This window comes from Miniopterus schreibersii, assembly GCF_964146895.1.
Source record: "Miniopterus schreibersii genome assembly, chromosome: 2".
Classification (NCBI taxonomy): Eukaryota; Metazoa; Chordata; class Mammalia; order Chiroptera; family Miniopteridae; genus Miniopterus; species Miniopterus schreibersii.
Window position 1 is genome coordinate 187,100,874 of NC_138102.1, and position 7,170 is coordinate 187,108,043.

At 63.2% G+C, this 7,170-nt stretch overlaps 1 pseudogene across 1 annotated transcript; it reads left to right on the forward strand.

The window, feature by feature from the left end:
• Nucleotides 1–527: 527 nt before the first annotated feature.
• On the forward strand, nt 528–1,292 carry LOC308552640 (palmitoyltransferase ZDHHC3 pseudogene; annotated as a pseudogene). Its single transcript has one exon. The product of its transcript is annotated as a palmitoyltransferase ZDHHC3 pseudogene (transcript).
• The last annotated feature ends 5,878 nt before the right edge of the window (nt 1,293–7,170 follow it).

Here is a 7,170-nt window from a genome sequence, read left to right on the forward strand (position 1 = left end):
ACCACCCACACACCTCGGTTCCAGGGGCCGGACGCTGTATGTCCCTTAACCGGCCAGTGTGGCCGCCTCCCGCCGGTCAGTCCGAGGACGCTGTGGCCACGTCGGGCCCAGCCAAGACTTGGGGACTTTAAAATGCTCCCCAGCCCACGGTCTCCTTTCCCGTCCGCTGTCCCCTGGTCCCGGCGGCACCGTGTCTCCCCCGGGGCCCCTGCCCGGCCCTGAAAAGCACCAGGACACTGTCGCCCGGGGCCCTCCCCAGGGGCCTGGCCGCTCAGGCCCCCGCCGCGCCCAGCGCCCGCCTTTCCTCGCCCCCCCTGCAACGTCCTGAAGGAGGCGCCCGGCCCGCCCCGAGGGGAGGGGCCCCCGTTGGGAAGGGTCCCCGGGGAGGGGCGCTCCCCTTTCTGCGCTCACAAACCCCCGGCTGCGGGGCGCGTTCTAGAACCCGGCGCGGGGGCCCCCAGACGGTGCGCGGGCGGCGGGGCGCGGGACGCGGAGGACCCCGGCCGGCCCCGCGTGGCCCTCGCGCGATGCCCACGCCCAAGGCCCCGGCGCCCCCGCGCTTCATGTGGTGCGTGTGCGACGTCCTGGGCTTCGCGTGCGCCGCGACCACGTGGCTGCTGGTGCTGAGCGCGTCGGCGCTGCTGCTGCGCGACCTGCTGCTCCCGGCGCGCGACGCGGCCTACGGCGTGGCCCACGGCGCGCTCTTCCACCTGCTGGCCTTCCTGGCGCTGGCGGCGCACCTGCGGACCATGCTCACCGACCCGGGCGCCCTGCCCGTGGGCGCAGAGCCCGGCCCGGGCGCGCCCCGCGGCCCCCGCTGCGCCCTCTGCGGCGCCGTCCAGCCGCCCCGCGCGCGCCACTGCCTCGCGTGCGGGCGCTGCATCCGCGGGATGGACCACCACTGCCCCTGGGTCAACAACTGCGTGGGCGAGGACAACCAGAAGTACTTCGTGCTGTTCGCGCTCTACGCGGCGCTGGCCGGGCTGCACCTGCTGCTGCTGCTGGGCGCGCCCGCCCTGCGCGCCCGCGCGCGCGGCCAGTGGGACCTGCGCAGCACCGTGGCGCCGCGCGGCTCGCTCCTCTTCCTGCTGCTCGTGGGCCTGAAGGGCTTCTTCTTCGGGGCGCTGACGCTCGCCCTGCAGGTGTACTCCATCTGCGCCGACAGGACGCGCGGCGCGGCCGCCTGGGCCAACCTGCAGGACGTCCTGGGCCGCCCCGCCTCCCTGGCCTGGGTCAGCCCCTTCGCCGCCCCGGGGCCTCCGCGGGCCGGGGGCCGCCGCGACGTGGTCTGAGGCCCCCCACGGGGCTCTCGGGGCGCAGCGCCACCGGCTTCAGGAACCACCACCCGCCTTTTCCCTGGGTCCGCGGGAGACCTTCGAAAGCCGCGGGTGGTGCTCTGACCGCAAGGCGGGGTTGAGGACGAACAGGTACACGCACGGCGTCTGTAAATAAAGCACCGTGGATCCTTCGTGAGGCATGAGCGCCCCGCGGGTCCCCGGGGTGGCGGAGACCGAGGCGGCTGCGCGCGGGCGCCCCCTGCCGGCTGCGCTGAGTGGTGCCGGTGCCCGGCCCGGGGCTGAACCGTCCCGACGCGCTATTTTGTATCACCTGTGGGAACCGACGGGAGATACTGTATTTAGGACTCTCTGTGTTTGTGCTTATCAGGGAAACGGGCCTGTGCGTTTCTAGTCTTCCCCTTTATTATTTTATTCGCCTGATCCTGTGTCGTTTACCCCAGATCTCTCCAGCCGCGAGGGCGGCTACGGCTCTTCTCGTATCCCCTGACCCTGTCCAGGGTGGACACTTAACTGCTGCTTTAAAGTTTGGTGGAGCTCACTAGTCAAACCATCCAGGTTGGGTTCTCTTGCTTGACTTTTTATTGTGAGGTAATTGTAGGTTTTTGTGCAGTTTAAGAAGTAATAGCCCCAGCCCGCCGGGAGCACCATCCCAAACACCGCAAGGTGGTGAGTTCAACCCCCAGTAGGGGTGCGTGCAGGAGGCAGCTGACCCATGTTTCTCTCTGACGTTGATGTTTCTCTCTCTCTTTCTCTCGCTCTCAATTCAATAAACATGTCTTCAGGTGAGTATTTAAAAAAGTAAAAAAGAAAAGAAATAAGAGAGAGATCCTGTTTACCCGTCCTCCCCCGCCCCCAGTTTTCCCCAGTGGCAACACCTTGCAGGACTGTGGTTCAGTATCACAACCAGGATCTCAACATTGACGCCGCCCGCTGGCCTCATTCGATTTCCCCCTGATATTTATGCCAACAGCCCTTTATCCCTGCAGCTCGTGTGCATTAGTCCGTCTGATTCATAACGGTCCTAGACGGTGGAAAGCCGGGTGTAATTAGTCCAGTTGTACAGGTGAGGAAACTGTGTTAGAAGGAGCTTAAATCATCTTCCCAAGTGAAGATGGGCCAGGGCCAGATCTAAGTTCCCTAACATCTAGCCCAGCGCTCGGTTTCCGATGCCCGGGACGCCAGGGTGGGAGACGCGGGGAGAGCAGGGACGGCCCGCTGAACTCTTTTTTGCTTGTCTAGAGGTCCAAGCCCCTCTGCGGTTTGCTGGCCCCCAGGGCCCTGCCAGAGCTGCCACCCTTCTCCGCTGCTCCACCTCCCCCCACCCCGTCTCTCCTTAATTAGCGTAGTCATTCTATGCCTTCATCGTGAAAATCACCCAGTCCGGTCTTCAGGTCCCTCAGGGGCTAATTCTTGGCCAAGTGAGGACCCGCTGAGTGTATACATTAGGACTGTGTATGTTACACCAAGTGCTGAGGTCCCAGAAAACCATGGCATATTGTTCTTGGGTTCCAGAGAAACAACCGGAGGACCGGCTGTGAAAGTCGTGGGTTTATTAGGACTTACGTGCACACCAGTGGTGGCCGACCGGTGACGTTTACTGCCACACCCACGGCCACCGGTGAGGTTGAACTGCTAAGTCCCATCCAGACTGGTCACACAGGTTTTATAGAGAACGGAAAACAGGAAAAGGGAATGGGGGGCCGGGAGGGAGGGGGTGCGTATTCACGAAAGCTGTAGGAGATCAAACCTGCTCGCTGTTTTCCTGCATGAGGAGCCGGCCGGGCTCCGAGGCCTCACAGTCCGCTTACCGATGGCCTTCATCGTCTCCCCACGGGGTGGGAGAGGGTTGGAGCATGGGAAGGGGGCCGTGGTCCCATTTATCATTCGTGTATGTTAAGGCAAGTCGTGAACCAAAGGTCATAGTTATAGGGAATGATGCCTTGGTCTCAGTAGAATAAAGGTCCTTCTAACAATAAGGTGTCTATACCCAGCGTGTGCTGTGCCCATGAGGGAGGGCACCGGTGGGTAGCCGGTCCCATCCCTGCAGCAGCTCCTCTGGAGGCTCGGGGCCACCTGTCGGACGGGCTGGGAGGCCGTGTGGCGCTAACCGCAGTCCTCACTGCTCAGGCCCCAAAGGGATGAGGGAGGACACCTGAGCAGGGCCGTCCCCAGAGGCTGGCTGTCCAGCGAAAGCCGAAGGAACTCAGAGCAGGCAGCCCCGGCCTGTGGCTGCTGTTCGAAGTCACTAAGTTTGGGGGCCGCTTTGTTACTCAACTCTTAGCCTGCACAAGGGGCCAGCCATGGTCACCAGGGTGCTGAGACTGTCCCCAGCAGCCGAGGCCACTGTCCTGACCGCCGCCTCCCAGCCAGAGCGAGACCCCCCAGCGCCTGCCGTGGGGCCCCTGCCTGGGCTGCATCCCCAGGGCCCCGGAGCGAAGGAGGGACGTTGCCCTTAGCAGCCTTGGGGACAGTCACAGCGGTGAGTCACCTGCCCTGGATGGGAGGGCAAGTGGATCTGATTGCCTGGGGGTGTCGGTGTGGGACGGAGACGGGGCGGGGATGGTGGGGGACAGGGCGGAGACAGTGGGGGGGCACGTCCCTGCTGCCCCCTGAAATCTGATTAAAACGAGACCCCTGTTCTCCCACCAAAAAAAAAGGGAAATTAGCTAAAAACTGGACAAGGTTTCTGAGCGGCATCTGCTGGAAGCTCAGGGCAGCAAACTCAATCAGGAGCATCTCTGGAAGCCACAAAAAATCGATCTCCTTTCTTTGCGGAAATAATGGAATTTTCCATATTTCTGCCCAGCGGTGGTGGTGGCTCCCAGGAGAGCCCTGGACACTGACAGTGCACCTGCTCGCACCGCAGGACCCGGCCTCTTCTCCCTCCCGGGCCCCAAACGCCCCGCCTGGCAGCCGGGACGACCCGTCTCCTGAACCACCTACAGGAGCTGCTCCCGGGCTCCTGGCTGTCGGGGGCGGGACTGGGGCACTAACGGGCTTGCCCCCCAGCCCCGCGCCCCACACTCCCTGGGGAAAGCAGCCCTCCCTGCAGACCGCAGCGTCCCACACGGAGGCCAGGCCCCGGCAGTGGCAGGGAGGGGCCACGCAGCTTCTCCCCTCGGGGGCACTCGCGTGTCCCCTAAAATCCAGCCTGGAGGGCGTCTGTCCTGCCCAAGCCGGGAGTCACAGTCAGTCTGGGAGAGGGAAGGGCAGGTGTCACTGGGTCACTGGGCAGCTGGGGACGTCTGGAAAACAGTCTCAAAATCCACCCACCCACCAGCCACGTCGCCATCCCTGGGGTCCTGGCTACGGTGCCCAAGGCGTGTCTGGTGAGCCCTCCGGTAAGACCAGGGCCCTGGAAACACCGTCTCCCCGGGCCTGCCTCCCCGGTTGGCAATTTGATTAGGAGATGGACTGGCTGACGCCCCGGCGACCGAGTGTGTAATTTACTAAAACGGAACAAAGCGTGACAAGCTGTCTCAGGCCCAGGACGACACCTGGAAAGCCTGTTGGACACGAATTGGGATTTCAAGGTTTGCAGGTATCGCAAATGAAAACCCCACGGGGTGTCGACAAGCGTTCGCCGGTTCCTCTTATTTGATCCAAATTAGTCATAAGATAGGATTAAAAATAGCTTCTACATTTTGGTGACCTTTTAAATAAATCGTTCTGAAGAGCCTGTACTTTTTTCCAGAGATAAAATTAAATGTCCAGCCCCCCAGCCCCAGGGAGCGCGCGGAAGGGATCTTGCTGCTTCTCGAGCGCTAGAGGGTCCCATCCTCCTCGGCCTTGCAGGTCTGCACCCCGGGGCCCAGCGCCCGCCAGGAGCCCAGCGCGGCGACCCCCACGGCTCTCCCCTGCCCTCGCTCTCCCTTTCTTCCTCCCGGTGAACTGGAGATTTCTGCCATCAGCCTGACCTGGCCCCTCTCTGCGAGCCACTCCCAGCGGGCGACCGTGCCCACTAGCTGCTGCCCATCGCGAACACCCCACGCTCAGCGTCTCCAAGCAACAGACGTGCCCACAGGTGTCCGGGTCTCAGCTGGGTTCGCTCAGCGTCTGAGGTCAGTGGGAGTGGGGACCCTCAGCCCTGCAGCCGCGTGTGGGGGGCGGCTGGCTGTGGCTGGTCTAGGATGGCCGTGACCAGGACGACTGCTCCCCCGGCGGGCAGGGCGGGCTCGGGGACAGCACGCGTGTGCAGGGCCTCCTGAGACCCGTCCTCAGTGCTTGTCCCTGGGCTGTAGTCTGCTGGCCAAAGCAGGTCACCAGTCTGGCCCAGATTAAAGAGAGGAAGATAGAGGCCGTCGCTTCTGGGGGGAGCTGGAAAGCGGGGGCACAAAGGTCGTGGATCCTGGGGGACCTTGCCCCAGGTTGTCCATGCCACCCGTCTGCCTGGGCGTGTGGCTCTGACCCCTGGCCGCCGCTATCCTCTCCCCAGCCTGTCTGACCAGACCTGCTGGGGGACAGGCACCCCCCCAACCAGCCTCCAGCCCCGAGGCTATGCGGGCAGCTGGCTGGGGGAGCCGGACACGTAGGGGAAGCCGCTGTCCAGACACATTTCAAGGCCAAGCCTGTGAAGACAGGCACCGAGTCTACGCTCTAAAAGCCCCGTTTGCTTAACTCGAGGGCCTTCCGCTTTTAACCAGCTGATCCATGGACACGTCTCCCCACGGAGGACACGTCTCCCCACAGAGGACACGTCTCCCCACGGAGGACACGTCTCCCCACGGAGGACACGTCTCCCCACAGAGGACACGTCTCCCCACGGAGGACACGTCTCCCCACGGAGGACACGCCGTGTCCCACGTGGCTCTGTGGTCTGCCCAGCGGCACCCCTCAGGCCCCGAAAGGAGAAGTTAGCTCTGGTGCTGCGGAGATAAGTGATCCCTTGTTTCCGACGGGCGACCAGTAACCCACTCGGCGGCTGGGCTCCCGCTCGCGCTCCGTGGGCCCGGGCCCTCCCCTGCATTCGGTGCCCCCGTGTCTCGCTAACCAGATCATTACCGCGGACGCGCTCCTCACGGGAGCCTTTCGCAGGGATGTGTGCTCAATTAACCCACAGTATTTATTTCAGCTTCACAGGTGAGGGCTTTTATATTAAATGTCAATAACCATGTTTAATTTGTGTGTTTAACCCTGGGCTTGAGGACAAAAGAGAGAGGAGAAAACATGTTAATGAGAACGCGGGTGGAGAGGCCGACCGACGCCTGCCCGCCGGTCCGGTTTCCCAGGACGGGTGCAAGGCGCTTGCGGCAGGTGGGGGCCCCTGGCAGTGCCGGGCGGAGCCTGGGGCTCAGTCGCTCTGAAGCTTCCTCGGCCTCCGTCTCCCGGCCGTGCGCGTCCAGCGGGTTTTCCGCCGACTCCGTGGCCGTCTGGGTCCCGTCTTCTGTGAACGCCGCTGATGTGGCCTCTGGTTCTGCCTCCGTCCCTTACGTGTCGGGCTGGGGGCTGGGTCCCAAGGCCGGACCCCCTGGCTTGGGAAGGAACGATGGTGGACTCAGTTCTCGGGTGGTGAAGGCGAGATGAGGGAGACGCGGGAGGCGAGCGCTCAGCCTTCCCCTCCTGGCCGGCCGCTGACCGCCCGCGGGCACCTCCCGCCCGGCAGCCCCTGCAGGAGCCGGCGTCCCCTCTGTCCAGCTGCAAGGACTCCCTCTGAGCTTATCCTGAAAACTGGTTTCACCAGGGAGGGAGCTTAAAATTTACCGAATTCCTTACGAATCCTGTTCTGTGTTCTTGCTTAACATGTTACATAAATGGGACCCGTTTGTTTGCTATTGTCACATGTTATAACATCCTGATAAGTTCTATTCACGCTCCCCTGTCTGGGCCAGGGTCTCCCCCAAAGGCTGGGGGCCCATCCTGACCCCCATGGTGG